At 45.5% G+C, this 19,349-nt stretch overlaps 1 protein-coding gene across 2 annotated transcripts in view; it reads left to right on the forward strand.

Annotated features, from left to right (window-relative positions):
* The first annotated feature begins 870 nt into the window (after positions 1 to 870).
* LOC122387261 overlaps positions 871 to 19,349 on the forward strand; it is a 39,014-nt gene continuing 20,535 nt past the window's right edge. The window contains exon 1 of one of the 2 annotated variants that reach the window (XM_043377320.1): positions 871 to 1,241. The gene's annotated coding sequence lies outside the window, so the exon portion shown is untranslated. The remainder of the gene's footprint in view (positions 1,242 to 19,349) is intronic. The other variant, XM_043377321.1, reaches the window with a different exon arrangement.

Raw genomic sequence — 19,349 nt, forward strand, 5'->3', positions numbered from 1 at the left:
GCCGACAAAACGTTTTTCGTAAATACGGCTATTTTGGGAGTTTTTGCCCTCTGGAGGCTAAACCGTTGACCTGAGGTCAAATTTGAGAACATTACTCAGAAAGGTCTGTAAAAGGGCTATCGAATTCGCTTTTCCGCGGCGCTGTAGCTCTATCGGTTCTTGAGGAAGCCATTGGCAGTTTCCAAAATGTTGAAATAGTCAACATTTTACCTTTGGTGACCTCTGGTGACCTGACCTTTGACCTGACCCAAAAATGACCGAAGTGTTTTCCTCCTTATTTTGGACGTTCTTTCGGATTGCCGCTTACCGCGTGTCGCTACGTAGCCCAGGGGCCGAGTTAGAAGGGGGGGGGTGTTCAGCAACCCCCCCCCCGGCCCGGCGCGGAATCTTACGAGCACCAGCCCGGCGCGGGCTGGTGCTCGTGACAAAATCACCGGGGCTGCTATCTGGAACATTTGAGGGTGCCCGGAATACCATTGGGGTGCTCATTTGAGCATGGGTGCTGTACCATCCCCAAAGGTATACAAATCCGCACCCATGCAAGATGTCATGTTCAGTTTTGTCGGTAGTCGGCATGATGAGAATGTTCATTACCGACATCTAACTAGCATGACAGAGGTAACCAACGATCACTTATCACACAAGAATCAGACGTCAAGTTGTTTCTACTTTTCCTCCTCGCGCCGCCATCTGTTACGCGCCTGGGGTTCCCCTCCAGCCCCCTCCCCTCCCCCTCCGCCACTCGCGACACCGGTCGACTCATGCCCCGCCCCCGGAGTCCCGGACAGTGCCGCTCGGCGCGGCGCAAGGGACGACGGCAGGGAAAGACCTCTACAGTAGTGCCATCTGTGCGCCTCTTTGCGAACTACCACCATTTGCAGCGCGGCAGTCGCGTTCGGAGGCTGGGGTGCGGCGTGTCTGTGTGTGGTGGGGAATGATATTGTGCTGTGGATTTTGACGCGTGTGATAGAGCCGGCCTTCTTTGGAGTGATTGGTTCGCAGGCAGCGAATGATCTGTGCTCAACTGTAGGGGTCCACTGTAGGGGACAGTGGGCGCTAGAGGCCTGGGGCGTTTGCGTGAGCGGCCTTGGATGGCCCTGCCCGCGGCGCGAGCTAACATGGAGGTCAACCCCGACACCACCAACAATCGCCGAGCTTATCGGGAAAAGACGGCCGATCAGCGGACACGACTTTCGTAGCGCGGGGAGTGAGAGGCAGCCGGACTGCCCTGCACACCAAAGGTACGCTCCTGCCCCTGCCAGTCGGTACGTGTGGACTATCCACCTCCCTGACCCCCCCGTTTCCGGAAGTTGGGGGAGGTGGAGATACGGTGCCGGTGGTGTTGAGGCGTTCCGCCGTTGCCGAGATCTAAGCCCGGAAAGCGATGCATGTCGGCTCGTTTTCGCCCGTTCGCGATTTTTGCCGGCCCCGTGTTCAGCCTATGAGAGCGCCCTTTTGCACGTGCTGACGGCACACCCCTGGGCTGATCACCCCCAAGTTTTAACCCGCGACCGCCTGGGGGGGGGGGGGGGTCGGATCCGACCCCCCCTCCGTTTTTCTTGAATAACTCATGAACCGCTTGCGCTATCAACTTGAAACTTCGCATACCTTCTCCCCCATCAATTTGACGTCTCCTGTGCAATTTTTAAGAAAAAAATTTCAAAAATTTCTGAGATATATCGATTTTAGTGATGTAACTACAAGGCGTTTTCAGTCAAAAAATGGTAAATGTTTAAAAAATCGCCAAAAATCGAGGTTTTAAGCAAATTGCAAATTAAAGACATGAAAAGACGCAGCTCAACGAGTTCTTAAAAATGGCTATCTCGGATTTTCCATAAAATGCGTTTTTCACCCCCAAAAATTTAAAAAACTATTTTTTGGGAAAACAGCTAATAAAATCCAAAATTTTGAGAATTTAAAAAAAAACGGAATATATGTTATAGAGCTCTATTAGAACATTAGATGTCCCAAATTTCAACTTTCTATCTTGATTTTTGACCCCCAAATTGTAAAAAATAGCTCCAACATGCATAGGGGATGGTGACGTCATAAGCATTTTCGCGAATTAGAGGCACTTCTGAACATCGCATGCGAAAACAAATGGCACCACTAGATTCCTGGGACAAAGCTCGTCTAGAAGAGTGCATTTTTATGTCAAAAATAAAAAGTTGAAAATTGACTTTTTTTCTTAGCCCTCGTTTAGTTATGTATGGTATAAACGATTTTTTATGCTTTCAATGCACACTTATCACCAGCACAGTGACGTGGGGTCACATATAACCATTACCATCGGATTTGGCGTGAAAAATAAGCCATAAAACATGAGTCGCACGCCCATGTAGCAGAAAGTGAAAACCGTGACCTTTCGTGACCTGACCTGACCTTGACCTGTACTTAGTATGACCCCTATACGCACATGGTACCTTCACTATGTCTTTGAGGTCATTTGTGGTGAGTTTCGAGCAGCAGCTATCGATTCCGCTGTCCGTAAGCGTAATCATGCAAAACCCCTGAATTTGACCTTTGACCTGACCTTGACCCGAAAGTTGACCTCAATCTTAAAATCTTAAGAGTGCTTTGGGAAGGTCTCGTAGAGACCTTTCGAACGCCGCCTCGCGCGGCTCGATACGACCATTGGTTCTCGAGATAACAGGGGGGGGGGTCGGATCCGACCCCCCCCCCCCCAGGCTGATGTGGGTACGGAAATAGCCCAGGCGGTGCCGGGTTAATACCAAGACCCCTTACACCCACAGATTCGGCATGCCAAATTTCACTTCGCTTCAGGCGCCATAAGACACATGAGGCATGGCGGATGGATGGAGATCGTTCAGACAACTTATAAGTCATAATATAGAGCGTGAACAAGGTGTGAAAGTCAAACGAAATATTACAAAATCGGGGAGGGTAAGGAGGGGGAGGGGTGCGTCTCGCTTTTCGACGTCAAACAAGCGGAGCTCTCCCGTCGCTTGATGAAGAAGCCCGAACACCCAGGGGCCCTTGATCCTCTACCCGTGGTTTTGGGCATCCGGCCAGGCACGCCATCTTCCTGCAGCATGCGGCTTTTCTTGTACTTCCGCCTTCCACGGAACAGGGACTCGTCGATCTCGACGATCTGCCCGGGACCGTCCATCCTCGGTGCCTGCTGCAGCTGATCGACCATCAACTCACGGGTCAGGGTGAAGCTGCGCCAGTCGATTATCGCCTTCTCCTGCTGCGCAATAGTGACGGCTGCTATGCTGATGGCACTGGATGTGCCTGTTTTTTTTTTTTTGCCATGGCGCAGGGCTGTCTCATCCCTATCTCCGTAACGTGTCGTGTGCGACCAATGACGTCACGGCATTGCCGCGTTCTGATTGGGCGGCAGCTCCGAATCGCCCGACTGGTGGTCCCCGCTCGACAAGTGCACGTGCGCCGACTAGGCATTTGTAGTGGCATTGACAGCAGAAAAAGTGAGCTAATGCAGAGCTCTGAATATACTTGAATAGAGTCTAAGCCGTCAGTAATACGTAAAAACGTCAGATAGGTTTCTTGTTCGTCTTGATTCGAGCTTTTATGTGATATAATTTTTACCTTAGTGTCGAGTCTGGCAGCTATGTGGGAGAGCCCTAAAGTTGGGTCATTTTCCATAGGATTGCATTACAGCCGTCCGACCCTTCGTACCTGTGACGTCACGGAAATCGCTGCTTCGGCCTAATGAGCATACCTTCTATATAGGGCCTTGGCCATGGCGTACATCACCCAGAGCACGGCGCATTTTCACCATTTTTATGTTAGGCCGCCCAGCGCTGTCCTGGCTGGCGAACGACGTCATGTCCCCTGCACTCCCGACTGGTGCCAGTCCGTGCTGTTGTGACAGCACTTTTCCACACTTTTCCAACTGTGATTTTGCTTAGGCCTGTTGTTATAAGTTTTATGGATTGTTGTTACATTGCCGGTGAAGTTCGGTGCTGCCGGATTCAGTTGAACTTGTCCACATACTTCCCAGAACTCCATGAACTGGGCGTGCGGCGGAGCTAGGCGCGAGGACGGAATAAGCATTAAGCTTAGGTTCCCGACAAAACTGAAGGGCCGCTTCAGCTTCTTCAGAAGCGCAGACTCTATTTCCAAAACGGATGGGTCACGGGCATTAGCCACACCGTGGACTAAACAGTAAATGTTTGATACAAACTGTATAGTAACGATCTAATACAAACTGTCTCCAGTCCAACTCCAGTCTCTGAATGGCTGTCTCTGATCAACCTTGACTACCTTGAGGCCTTGACGAAGTGTCATTTCTAATCTTCCTCAGGTAAATGACAGTAATTCGTATTCGTTTCGGGCTACACTGAGGTAAAAAAATTGTTAAAAACCAAATATTTCGGCTTTATTGAGTAGCCTTGTTCACTGATTTGAAATATGAAATACAAAAAGACGATATAAATGTGATAACATGCAAAACAGGTTCGTGATATCATTGATCTGTGACTTCCTTTTTTTACACTTAGCTTTATGCACAGTGTAAAAAAAGAAAGTCACAGATCAATGATAGCACGAACCTGTTTTGCATGTTATCACATTTGTATCGTCTTTTTGTATTTCATATTTCAAACCAGTGAACAAGGCTACTCAATAAAGCCGAAATATTTGGTTTTTAACAATTTTTTACCTCAGTGTAGCCCGAATCGAATACGAATTAATACAGGGTGGAAAGTAATTACGCGAACATACTTTTTCGTCTTATAGCAATGGAAAAAGCGGCGGGTGACATGAAAATTTCATCCTTTCATATATTCCTATTTATGTGCGATACACTGACAAAGGCGTTCAGCATATTTACGTCTGGACAACGAGTTGCGTTAGAGAGGCCGGAAATAGTGGCGATTTCAGGACCGCAAGAATGGACCGTCATTGGAATGATTCTTTTTTAAACCGTGCACTGTTTTCGGCCGAAATTTAATAGTTACTACAAAATATTTTGTAATTACGTTTCCACCAAGAATGAATGCCATCAGGGCTAAATTTTTAATGCTATTGCATTTTGTCAAGAAGCATATAGTGCTGTTATATTGCAGTTTTATCGCGTTTGTTACAAAATATGAAGCGAATAAGCGTCAGTGTAATTCATGTCCAATTCATCAACAGTGCCAGAAGTTAATTTGAGGGAAGGATATGCTAATTGCTCTTGTCAATCCACTAAAACAGTTATTAAATATTTTGCTTTGTGTATTCCAAAAGGAGAGGGAGCTATTTCATTTGTGCCTTCATGTCAGAATTGAAGGTGGATCATTAAATTTTCAACGCAGTTTACAAACAAGCATTTGGTCTTTCTCGTTTATAAGCAGTGGCTAAGAAAAGGTTGATCAATCCTGAAGTTCAGTCATCGTACCTCAACTTGGCAGCAAGATCCCCCAAGGACAGAGGATATATTGTATACATGGCCTGTAAATCAAAACAAACAAGCATTTGGTCTTTCTCGTATATAAGCAGTGGCTAAGAAAAGGTTGATCAATCCTGAAGTTCAGTCATCATACCTCAACTTGGCAGCAAGATCCCCTAAGGACAGAGGATATATTGTAAACCTGTCCTGTTAATCAAAACATTTTTGTGCCTTCAAACGCTTAAGTTATCTGTGGTGTGTTCGGAGTTAGGCTATGGCCGTTTTTGTTGTACGTTTATGTGGAGATTGAATATAACTGTGACCTTGTGCTTGTTTGTATACTTACGGTCAAACAGGGAACAGCACATTCACATAACATACTCACCTAGCACCTAACTCATAGCTGTACCCTGCAGGATCTGGATCTGTACTTGTTCATGTCTCGAGCATTAACAAAGCACTAAAGTATCTTAGTAATCATTTCCCACATTTTCTGAGCATCTAACATGACATACAGCAGTGCAGAGCAGCTTCAGAGAAGAAACACTTTAAATGCACAGACTCACACCAGCCACCCAATGAGCCAGTTCCTCAGTTGACTGTTTCCCTGGACACAGCTTGGCAATTTGAGCTAACTTTTGGCAAGTTGAAGGTTAGCAGGTAAGATTGAGTTAAGGTGAGTACCTACCTATAACTGGGTGCTACTGCCATCGCCATGCAGGTCTTGGGTAGGCTGCAAATATGTGTGATGATTGAGGTTAGGTCAGCTGTCAGGTTAGTCAGGTTCAGGACTCAGGTATGCTCATTGCTCAGGTCACATTTTTATGGACATTTGGCAAATTAAAAAACTAACAATCTGATCTAAGCTAACCCGACTAAACATACACAACTACTGACTATAGGAACTGAGCACCTACCTACTTGTGCCTACATCTCATACCATGTCAAATCAAAGTAGAGTTCCTTGGTGGAAGATTAGCCTCAGTACTTTTTATCCCAGCCCTGTGAAGAAAACTAATACTTCTAAGCTCTGAGTCACTGCTGGCCATCCACAGGAAGAAATTCTGAGACTGAGAGCTTTGCCATTGTATATTGGACCAATAATGACTATCACGAATGACTATGAACACATAATATGATCACATCCTTGCATGGATTGTCACATTGACAATTTTACTACAATTCTTTTTTCAAGAAATACAGTGATGATGATTAACATCAAAATCAACATAAAGTGGATTTAGTGATCCAAGCTTTCTCCTCCAGTAGCAATGGAATGATCGCATGTTTCATTTGCCAGACACTGAGTACCTGATGCACATTACAATCTGCATAGCATCTAAGCATAGTAAAACTGTCCAAGTCCATTCATTCTAGATTTTAACTTTATAGTTAGCACTAATTTATCTTGCTGTTGTAAGTTATCATTCAATATTCATACCAATACATCAATATGCACTCATCAGTCAACATTTTCTGGCATGATCCTGATCAGCGTGCTCTTCAGTATTGCTCCAAGGTCTGCAATATTATAGCTTGTTTTTGGACAATAAGCTCTTTTAATTTTACTTTTTCTTGCTGATATATGAGCCCGATCAACTTGCGTTTATCAACCAAAATTTCATAACTTGTTCAACTTGATATTGATATTGGTCAGTAGTCAGGACCTCTGTCAGCCTCCTAGATACTTCAGATTGTTTTCAGTCAACATGCTTCTTAAATATGATATAAGTCAATCTTAAGGGATTCAAAACATCCAACAAAACGACGTACAAGAGCAAGAAAACCACCAGATAAACTAAAAAATGGCCTTGGAACAGAGCCAAGTGGTGCTCCATTTGTTTGTTTACATTGATTGTAGTGCTGATGTATTTTTAGGACTCTGAACGTCGGCTTATAAAAGAAATGAAACGTTTTTACAAAAGTTGTAAGGCAAGTAATATTTATCTGAAGGAACTAAAATATTCAAAAGCCAAACACTATGAAATACATGAATCGGAACGAAAAAGTAACCCAAAAATCCAGCCTAATCACCGGCTCCTAAAACTGCAACACAATCAGCACTTTTCCCCGCAACTCGTTGTCCAGACGTAAATATGCAGGCGTTCAGGCATAATTGACATGAGCATGTCAAGCACTGTTGGCCAAAGCTTAGTCCACGCCTCCTGGAGCTGTCTGGTGAGGCAATCGATGTTGGTGGCTACTAGCAGCTCTTAGACGCTCTCCTGAAGAGTCGCCTGGATATTTTTGATCAAATTGAGGTCTGGGCTATTCCCAGATTGACCATTATATGCCCAGAAGAACAGATTCTCAAAGCACCAGTCTTGCGTCTTTTTGGCCGTGAGAGGAAGGACTTTATCAATCATGAAGAAGAGTTTCTTTTCGTCGGGCACAAAAGTGCGCTCAATCATTTTGCCCCTTTTGGTGCATTGGTGGATTAGATAAAGAGACTCGTCTGGAAGGATGTTCCACTAGTTGTATACTTTATTTTTGGTTGCCTTTTTGGTCACTACATGCAATTCTGACACCATCCGGGCGCTCATAACACGCTGATGTGTGTTCCTTTGCCGGATGTTTGAAGGTTGGGACGGGCGGGACGTCGGACGCATCAGCAACCCCCAACACGTTGTTCTGCAGGTTTGACGGATGAAATAGCTTCGAAGATGTCTCACCCAACCACAAAGCCAGCTGCCTGTCCTCTGTTCAGGTTTGCCGGTCTTTAGAAAACTTAAATTGACAATCCTGCTGTTAATTCATGAATTTTGGCCATCTCGATTGTTTGTACGGCTTGATTTTCGAATTTTCACGGATTTATGTATTTATGTATGAATCGTGATATCTTAGATCGGGTACCCGGCCATAGTAAACCATTTCGCCTGTTTTCGGATCGACTGTTGTCGTTTGGTCGCGGAAATGGTGACCACCCATTCGGCGCCTGAATTCGCCGAGGTTTTACTGCCGCCAACGGCTTTGCTTTTTATGCTTCAACCAAACGTGTAATTGAGTAATGCTGGTGCCGAGACCGTTCCGAGTCCCTTCCGCACCAATCCAGCCAAAATAATCACAAACGCTTTCCCTGGCAACACCAAATTGCGATCTTTGCACATTGTGGTCTTGTGCAGCGTATGGCGTCTGCACCATTCGAAGTCGAGACGTGTTGTTGACCTTCCAAGTCATTTTTCAAAGTAAGGTCACTTTTGGTAGATGAGGCGACAACAAACACGACCAATCATGTTCAATGACAGCCCGCGCTCATACAAAATCTCCACTGACGGGCGAAATTGTAAGAAAATACATGTTCGCGTAATTACTTTCCACCCTGTACTTGATAAGAGCTTAGGACAAGTAGTATTGTAATGAGATAAACAATGGGAACTATTTTGAATTATATTCTTTTGAATTGGCTACACATGTGTTTCGACAAAATGTCTTTTTCAAGCCTTACATCCCAAATGATAACAATTCAAAAACATTGGCCTAAATACACATTACACAGGTGAATCACGTGTAGCCAATTCAAAAGAATATAATTCAAAATAGTTCCCATTGTTTATCCCATTACAATACGAATTACTACCTTGAGGCCTTTTTAGCTGTAAGGTTATGTGACGCCATGAAGGGCCACCAAAGGTTTTTGCTTATAAATCCTTACAGGAACGAGATACAGCCGCGCAGATGGCCTCATTGTGTTCCGCTCGCTAAGGCGCATCGAATGATACACATGATGACCTTGATGTCACGTGACCTGAGGGGCTGAGGTCAACCTTTGACCTTGACCTTTCGAGGTCAACACATATATGATATGATGCGGATTGACTAGAGGATCACGATGGTGCCATAGGTTGGTTCCTAGCTTCTCTACTTCGAAAGTTTTTTTTTCGACAAAAGCTCTTCATTTCTAGCGCTGCCATTTTGAGTTTTTTGACCCTTGTGACGTCATCTTTGACCTGACCTGAAAATGACATTTGTAAAAATAGTAGAACTTGTCCGTGCGTATCCCATGCCGTTTACCATTTGTCGCTATCTTGCTTCGTTCTCGAGATCTCAGGGGGAGCGATCAACCGATCCCCCCCCCCGTCGGTTCCAACCCAGTAAACATGCCGACGTCGGCCCGACGTCGGGCCGAGGCTCGGCCCGACGTCGGCCCAGCGTCGGTTCAACCTCGGCCCGACATCGGCTGGACGTCGGATATGCCCGCATGTTCCGACGTCCAGGCGAAGTCCAGCCGACGTCGAGCCGACGTCGGGCCGAGATCGTTTGCCGAGGTTGACGAGATCGTTTGTCGTTGGACCGACGGGGCCGACGTCGGCATGTTTATTGGGACAACGCGCCAAAAATATCAACCGGCGGCGGGATTCGAGCCCCCCAGTCGCCAAGTAATCTTGCAGTCGCCGACGTCGGCATGTTTACTGGGACAACACGCCAAAAGCATCAGCCGGCGATGGGGTTCGAACCCCGTGTCATTCGAATGCGAGGTTAGTGCGCTAACCACTACACCACGCAGCCAGCTAACGAGTCCGGTTTGTTTTGTTAGGTTATGCCCTTTCGGTCTGACAAGACCATTTCAGAGCCGGAAGGATCATAGGATGGAGACATTGGTCTTCTTGGCGAGCACCCTGGGTCCAGTTCATATAGAGTCCCTGGTCCCATTGCTGTTACGTGACACTTATTGGAAAGGGCGACCCCACAATGGATTCATATAGTCAATCATAGGTACAACTACACACCTGCACCAACGTTTCCCAAAGTGTCCCTTTGATAAGTGGCACTTTGGCAAAGTGACACTTGCCGACTGGCCTTTCTATATGAACTGGGCCCGGCCCTGGTGAGTTGCCGGGGCTGAGCCTGACCAAAGGATAGGCCGGGCAGCCCCCAAGCACTCACCGCACCCGGCTACGGGCGAGCTCGGCTTACGGGCAATCCCAAATGGGATAAAGTTTCCCGTCCAGTCCGGATCAGGGGGTTGCGGCGTGGAGGAAGATTTGAGAATCCTGAGGATATTTTGAATACAGAAGCTCTTTATGAAACATGAAACATGTATTTTATATTATTTTAACGGTCAAAACAGCGGCCGATGTCGGTCCGACGTCGGCCCGACGTCGGCTGGACCTCAGCAATTGATCTCGGTCCGACGTCGGCCCGACGTCGGCTGGACCTCGGCTGGACGTCGGAACATGCGGGCATATCCGACATCCAGCCGACGTCGTGCCGAGGTTGGACCGACGTCGGGCCGACGTCGGAATGCTGATGCCGAGTTGCCGACGTCACCCCGACGTCGGCCGACGTCGGGCCGACGTCGGCATGTTTACTGGGAAGCTGGCGCGGACCAAGGCCGTCTATAGAAGGTACAGTCACTCCCCCGCCGACCAATCAGAGACAGATCCTGAGTGACGTCACCCCTGATGCTCGCAAGGGGTACTCCATTCCTTTACAACGTAAAAATGACTAACTTCATTTGGAAATTATTGATGGCACTCTGCACATACCGCTCAGCCGTTGATGTCAATGGAAAGCCCAACTAATTTTCCAGCGACAAAAAAGAGCAGCAATATGCTAAGAAATGGCCGGTTTTGAAGATATAGACGATTTAAAAACCCTCTGCAGTAGCAGGAAAGCAACGTAAAAACGCATCGAGCTTATATTTTTACTATGGATAAATCATTTTTCAGTAAGTTTTTAGATATGGTATAGATTTAAGCTTCAACTGTATTACAATATTTTCATTACTTGAAACTTTTTTCAAAATAATATTTTCAAAAATGGCAGCTGTTGATAAGTAGCTTGGGAGCGATTGTGGCGCACCACGCCATTAATTGTCCTGAGGCCCCCTTATGATGTCATCAAAAGTGGAGTGACATGGGCCTGGCGCGGACCCCCTTCGGTGCGCGGGCTAAACTTTGCCTCCCAGTATCTAAATCTATCACCTGACCTATATACGGCCTTGCGCCTGACCACACATCGCATCGTAGCTGTAGCACTTGTCCAGTGAAGTTTCATCAAAGGGCACCATGCACAGCTTCTGTAGATCGCCATGCTCTGAATAGTTATTAGTTACATCAAGGAATAAGGATGGTCAGTGCTATGTCAACGATTCCAAGTGTGATCCAGACAGATCTGGTCCATCGTGAGAGGGTGGCACGGGACGGCACACTGGTCAGCGCGGCCCCCGCCGAAGTTAGTTGGTAGCACTGCTGCTCCACGGCGTACATTTCCTACCAGCCCATAGGGTTTACATGTTAAATGGCCTGTTTTCGGCGAGCGATATCTCGGTCAACCTTTAAAGAAATCAATGGTTCTTAGTCTCAAATGATAGATCGATGAATTTTCTTTCGACAATTCCTCTACCATTTTTCACGAAACCCAGCCGATCTTCTACGGCGTACAGGGTAAAGATTTCTCTGCACGCCAGCACCCGCGATCCGCCTCTCCGATCGTCGGTTCGCGGTCCTCGGTAGCGCAGTCGGTAGCGTATCGGGCTACAGATCCGAGGGTCGTGAGTTCGAATCCTGGGAGCGCCGCGTGATTTTGGCTAGAATTAAATGATGTAGATTCTTAAATGTTTGCATAATCAATTATTAATAGCTAATTGAATGTATCTGCCCACTAATCGGCCCTTAAAACCTGTTATTTAAGAAATTAAAGAAATGATTGTCACGTGCGCTAGAGGTCTGCACCGGCCGGCTGCAGCCGCGGCTGGCTGCAGCCCCACGGCTGTGGGCCGGGGCGGCTGCAAATATCTCCAAGAACACGGCTACGGCTGTGGCCACGGCTGTGAGATTTCAAGCTCAATCTTAAGTACTCAAATATAAATTTTTAAATCCTTAATCTTACATTCAAGCAGTCTAGCCTGTAAAAATCATGCAAAGGATGCCCAGCAACATTGAAAGTGGTGAAGCCTTTGAAAACCTGTAATGGTTTTACCATTTGCTGTAGGGGAGTTTGCACTCTGGTACAGAATACTAATTATAGGTACCAATTGTTCCTTCATCATCAATAGCTTGACAGTTTCAGAAAATGCAACATGTTGCATTGTCACCTCCCTCTCAAATCAATCTCACCTGGTCATTAGGAGAGCACCTTACAGCTATTGAAGACGAGCGTTCAATAATTCTTTCAGATAATAGAAAAAGAAATTACGCCTAGGTAAAGGCAGGTAAAGGCTTAATAAAATATTATCTAAAATACCTCTTAGATGTATTTCTGGATTTTCGGCAAGTCTTATTACATAACATAAAACTGGTGCTTTATGTTCTAACTGGTGTGTGAGTGACCGCTAACAGAAAATGCTGATCAACGAAGCCAATGGAATTAGATTATAAGTGAGCATGAACCTTACTTACGGTTAATCCACATGATGGTGAAAACCCTGAACACGTAATTCACATGACGGTGAAAACCCTGAACACAATATTTCTTACGCGAGCTGTTGTCTTTACTAATAAAATGACGTCTTCTTCTGAAAATGTAAAAATTTGATACCTAATCTTTGTTTGAGAGCAAGTTTTGAATTACATAACATAATTATTAATAAATAATCATTTTTATGGCTGTTTATAATGAAAAAAATTATTGCCACTTCTTGGCTATTGACGTCATTAAAAACTCAAGTAAAATTTTTGATTGAAAGAGGCAATTGTGGCTCGCACGTCCTTGGGGACTTGAGCGAAGATCATTATTTGGAAAAATCAAAATAGATTTTCTTGGATGCTCACTAGTGTTTTGATGCCTTGCATTGCATATCAAATTAGTTTGAGACTTGCTCAGAAGGCTGCTTCAAGCCTGGCATATGACACCCCAGAAAATATGCAAGGTAAGAAAGAAGCAAGAATTTTGACTAGACAATCACTGTTTGACAATCCATCAACTTCAGTTTCATTTTCCATACCCAACATTGATAATGAAAAGCATCAGGGTATGTTGTTCTGTCCCACAACCATGCTTCAGGATTTGGCATTATATGTCTACACTGCTAGTGCTACACTGCTCTGGTTCGTTGTTTATGTTTTCTGTTGATGTAGGTACCTACCTACCCAGCTTTCTTAACAACTTGCAAGGGCTTGTGTAGGCATGCGTTGCGCATCAGGCTTCAGGCCTTCGGCCTAAATCCAGATACACAACCACTTAAAGGAAATAGTTCACTTTTTAACATGGGTTTTGAACTGGAATAGCAGTTCCGTAGCCTGGGCTGAGACGAGCATAAATCAGGAGCTTTTACAGCCCAACGATCACCCTAGGCAAAGATATTCTATTTCTCGTCCCGAAAAAGGTGTCTTGCGTTGACGATGTGTGCCTTGCATATATTCGCATCCAGTATGAAAAGAGCATGGGTACCGAAAATTCTTCAGAAACTAGAGAAATTATCTACGAGAACTCTAGAGAAATTCTCGTACTGATCAATAAGGACATTCAGCAGCAGCAGATCACCCAAATGCCGGTGGCCGCGATCATTTCTCTAGTTTCTGAAGAATTTTCGGGACCCATGCTCTTTTCATACTGGATCGCCTGTGCCTTACAGAAACTGAAAAGTCCTTCCTATATCAAAATATAGAAAATAATCTTTTGTTATAAATAGGTTTTATTTTCTTTGCTGATCATTTTGAACATAAAAAATCATAAATCCATTGCAAAAAAAATAATTTCGTGAAAGTGAACTATTTCCTTTAACCTATGATGCTTCATGAGCTTGAGAATCTATAGCCCATTGCAATGTGCTTTTGGCTATATGTTTCAACTAAAAACAACTTATTATATACTATTTGGTTGCATTTCATTGAAAGTATCCACGGCCGGCTAACGGCTGGCTGCCCACAGTTTGCCACGGCTGTGGGCGGCTGTGGCTGTGGAGCCACGGCTGCGGGGCGGCTAGGCTGTGGAAAATTGCAGCCGTGCAGAACTGTAACGTGCGCGTCACGACTACCAACCATAAGCGCTACCATATTCTAGATTGAACTAACTTTTTGCTAGTCCCGACCACATATAGTAGGTTTTCTAGTAGTTATACTAGAAATTCCTACCAAAGTTCGTCCTACCCTTCACTCAATATACCCTGGGTCAGCGTACCATCGAGGGCCTTACATCGCTTGGAAAGAGCCCTCGCTTTCCTTTCTAAAGTCATCCTCTACTTGCGCTGCGCCACAAACGGCGCCTTACAGCCAGCGCCCCTTCAGACTCGGCCCCCGCCGAAGTTAGTTGGTAGCACTGCTGCTCCACGGCGTACATTTCCTACCAGCCCATAGGGTTTACATGTTAAATGGCCTGTTTTCAGCGAGCGATATCTCGGTCAACCTTTGAAGGAATCAATGGTTCTTAGTCTTAGTCAAATGATAGATCGATGAATTTTCTTTCGACATTTCCTCTACCATTTTTCACGAAACCCAGCCGATCTTCTACGGCGTACAGGGTAAAGATTTCTCTGCACGCCAGCACCCGAGATCCGCCTCTCCGATCGTCGGCGCGCGGTCCTCGGTAGCGCAGTCGGTAGCGTATCGGGCTCGTCCCAAAATTTGCCAGTTTGGGTGGGAAGCGACACCCAAATCAAAATAATTTTCCACTCTCACCTCCAATTTTCCAGAGCGATTTTTCACTCCCCTGTTTTACCAATCAGGAGCATCTGCGTGTACCTTTTACCTCTCTATATTTTATTGAATCATCCTATAACGCAGCTCCCGCACCCTCCCCAACATTCACAAATAAATTGTTGATCTGTTTTCCGCTCCTTTTGTGCCTTCCTGACTGGCAATTTTCCACTCTCAGCCCTCTTTGTAGTGACGAATATTCCCCTCCGACACCCAATCCAAAATATATTTTTGGGACACTGGGGTCGTGAGTTCGAATCCTGGAAGCGCCGCGTGATTTCGGCTAGAATCGAATGACGTAGATTCTTGAATGTTTGCATAATCAATTATGAATAGCTAATAGAAGGTATCTGCCCACTAATCGGCCCCTAAAACCTGTTATTTTAGAAATTTAAGAAATGAATGTCACGTGCGCGTCACAACTGCTAACCATAAGCGTTACCATATTCTAGTTTGATTTAACTTTTTGCTAGTCCCGACCACATATAGTAGGTTTTCTAGTAGATATACTAGAAATGCCTACCAAAGTTCGTCCTACCCGTCACTCAATATACCCTGCTTCAGACTCGCCACCTGCTGAAGTTTGACTAGTTCTGCCAGTGGTGTGGTATCCTCCAGCATCATCACCAGCTCCTCTAGCTGCTCCAATCTTGTGGAAAGCGAGGCACCTCTTCCCACATCTCACTCGGGGCATTCCACGTCAAGTGGGACAAAAAATGACCATTTTGAACCTCACCTCCTTCGATTTTTGCGAAACTTGGTGAAACTACTCATCTCTATATGTAAAAAGAAAGGAGACATTTTTTGTGAAGATATGACGTCACGTTTCGGAGATACACGCCATCAAACATTGACTTAGGACATTATCATCTTTAAAGCGTCATAACCTTTGCAGTTTTGGACATCACCACGCGACAAAGTGTGAAATGGAGGCTATAGATCAGGCTTTTAATTTGAGAATAACAATATTGACGTCATTAACTAATTAGTAAACTTAATTAAATTTCAAAAAAAAAATATTTTTTGAGTTTCTGAAAAATGGGTACCCTTCGATTTTGCGGATTTTTACATATTTTATTCTCCTATACATTAGCTACATCATTTAAAAAATCCAGAATGGGCCGACGTCTACGTAACTGTCTTTTGGACTTCGTAATGTCTGGCACTCGCGTGTTTCGTTTTAGCAACCAAGGAGAGGCGCTACCCGGAGATGGTTCTTTCTGCCTTAGCCAAACCAAAGGAAACCTAACCTGACCTGACCTGACCTGATCTAATCTAACACGCGTAAATATGTATAGCCCTGTTGCCGGCTGGCCAAATGCTACTTAGATACGAACTTTAGCCCTCACGACATTTGCCGGCTGGCCAGATGCTACTTAACCCGCGCCCTGGTGGGGTCTGCTTATAACGCGACCTGGTGGGGGGGGGGGCTATTTTTTGCCCCCATCGTATCTCCGAAACTACTGGACGGATCCGCAAAATTCAAACGGCGTTCGAAAGGCCTGTCAAATTTGTCGAGGGAAACCAAATTTCATTGACCTCAGGGTCACCGATGACGTCACAGGTCAGGTCAAAGATGAAATGTTTCGCCGTTCACGGGTCTTCTAGGGAATGCGCTATAACACCGAGGAAAACGCATTTTGTCGAGAATCAGCGATAGGGCGTCAGTTGCCTAGTAGATATGTTGCTATTAGAGGTCACTGACAATACCAGGTCAGGTCACAGGTCAGGTCACCAAGGGTCACAGGTCAGGTCACCAAGGGTTACAGGTCAGGTCACATGAGCCCAACTTTACAAAGGTTGTGTGATGCATGTTTTATGGCCAATTTTTCATTTCCAACTCAATGGTGCTGGTTACAAGACTATCAGGTACGGCTTAGGTCACTTTCTGGTGAAGTTCAGGTCAAGGTCAGGTCAAGGTCAGGCCAAAAAAGGTCAAATTTTAAAGTTGATAGTTTTGCATAAAATGGGTATTGATTCGATGCAGCTCGTCACGGGGAGTCTAATGGTGGTCTTTGTTTTGCGCTACGGGGTCTAGAATTGCTAAAAATTGAGTTTGAAAATTTGACGTCATCAATTTTGAACAGTTTTTTCGCTATAACTTCGCCAAAAAAAGTGGTATCAATCTCAAATTTGGTATGTGGATGGAATGCGGTAAGGACTATCACATATATTCCGGTTTTTGCGAAATTCAAAAAACTTTTTGGATTTTTCGATTATTATATCCAAACAAAATATTTTTTGATTTTTGGGGGTCAAAATCCAAAAATTTCAAAAATCCGAGATAGCAGTTTTGTAGCCCTGTCAATTCTACAGCTTTTATGTCTTTATCATGTTTCTGTATTTGCAAAGCTATAGGCCTGACAGCTCTTCCCGCGAAACCCTTTTTTGGGTCGAAAACGGCAGAACATGACGTCACTCTGACGTCATTTCCGGCCAACCTATCATAGCCTTTGGAAAAATTTTTGCTCACAATGTGTAAAATTGATGTCCGGGAGGGTACTGAAAGTTTGGTGACGATCGGCGCAGCGGTTCTGGAGATATATCGAAAAGTCTGGAGGGGGGGCAAAAAATAGCCCCCCCCCACCAGGTCGCGGGTTAAAAAACAAATGTGTGCTAAAACACTTGAGGCTGACCAGCCGCGAGCCAGCGACCTATAGATTACGAGGTGGGCACACTCGGCACACTAACTACTAAGCCACGAAGATAGCTGGTCATCGCTGAGATGTAAGCCAGTTTTTATGATGCAATCGGGCATTCTCCGGGCAGCGCCTCTCTTAAGTTGCAAAAAGGAAATACGCCCGACTCTCCCAGCGCTAGGGGAGAAATGTAATGGTTGTAGTGGTTTAGCCAAAAACTGTATTTTAAAAACAGAATTTGAATGTAGGTGCGGCGGTGGGGAACTTTATCGCGTGCCAATTTCATGACCCTATATCAATATCTTAAAGGTCAAATGAGGTTAAACGTGATCAATTTTGCTATAGTGACTATTTTGCGTTTATACGCCCATAGCTTTAAGAGGTACTGGCCGATTTTCCTATTTCTTCCTTTATACGACATTTTAGTATGTTATGGGACCGCTAGTTTATCTAACCATAAATTTGGCAGTTATTGGCCCGCTAAGAGTAAAATGTCGCCGGTAGAGGCGGAGGTTGGCCGACGCGGGAAACGTTTCAGTCACAATATTGTGTTTGAACCCTAATGATTCCATTTTTACCAGTTGATTTTCGTATTTATTTGACCATAAGATTGCCTGTACATTTTTAAGCCCTCACACAAGATTTGACGCGAATCGATCATAATCAGCGGTAAGAAGCGCAGTGCAAAGATGGAACCGTCCCGCGCCGGCACAGTCTACCATTCAGGTGGCGAGCAATGGCCTGCGTTGGCCGCCGCGCCGCCCCGGCAGGATGTTTGACGTTACACCGCTATTACTAGAAAATTTTTGGACCTATTTACCTATTGCTTGCACGGGAAGATATGCAATTAACCCTCGCCGGCACAGCGGGGTAATATATAGGGTCATGCAACCCCCCCGCCTAAGGTTTTCGCGAATAACTCGCGTAAAAAGCGGCCGATCGCGACGAAACTTTCAGTACCCTCGCATTGATTAATTTTGCACCTACCCTGAAAATTTCATGACCCTGACCCTAATGACCTTTGACCTGTGACCTCTTTTCCGAGACCATGTTTGGCCGGAATCGCGATTCGGCGTATGTCGGCTCGCATTTGCCGCGCGTTTGCAAGCTTTTCGTGGTTTCAAACGTTCAAACATGTGATTTGATGTTGCTCCCATACATAAGGGTGGGTGTCAAGGTCACCTGAAGGTCAGGCCAGGTCATTGACCTTTTGTGACCTCGGGTGACCTCAGTTCACTTTTTCGAGTTTTACATGTTTCTAGGCTAGTTTTTGGAGCTGAATTCGAATTTAGCAACCATTTGAACATTTACGAAGTAGTTTTGGTGCCTTCGTAACATGTTACGAAGCTGTCAGAGGCGGTTGACACGTATTACGAATACCCGTCATAACCCCTACCGGTTGACCTGACCTGACCTGACCCGACCTGGTATAAATGCTTAAAGACATCATCTCTGATCAAAACTAACACGATATTCGTGATCAGCACCCCGGAAAACCGCATAGCAGCCACACTTTACGACTTTCTAACAGGTCCCGATTTTCCCGGTTTTCGGGTCATTGACCTGACCTGGAAGGTCACCCGATGACCAAGGACCGTAAACTTGGGTATCATCGGCTTCCTCTCGTGACGGGCAACATGCTCGTTTTTTTCCGCTAAGCTCTAGCTCGATCAGGGGCCAAACGCGAGGGGGGGGGGGGGTCGTTCCAACCCCCCCCCCTCCCTTGTGCCGTCGAAGGACGCAAAATGGCCTGTGCCGGCGAGGGTTAAATTCTGGATA

The sequence above is a fragment of the Amphibalanus amphitrite genome, unplaced genomic scaffold, assembly GCF_019059575.1.
Source record: "Amphibalanus amphitrite isolate SeventyFive unplaced genomic scaffold, NRLGWU_Aamphi_draft 000279F_arrow, whole genome shotgun sequence".
Lineage (NCBI taxonomy): Eukaryota > Metazoa > Arthropoda > Thecostraca > Balanomorpha > Balanidae > Amphibalanus > Amphibalanus amphitrite.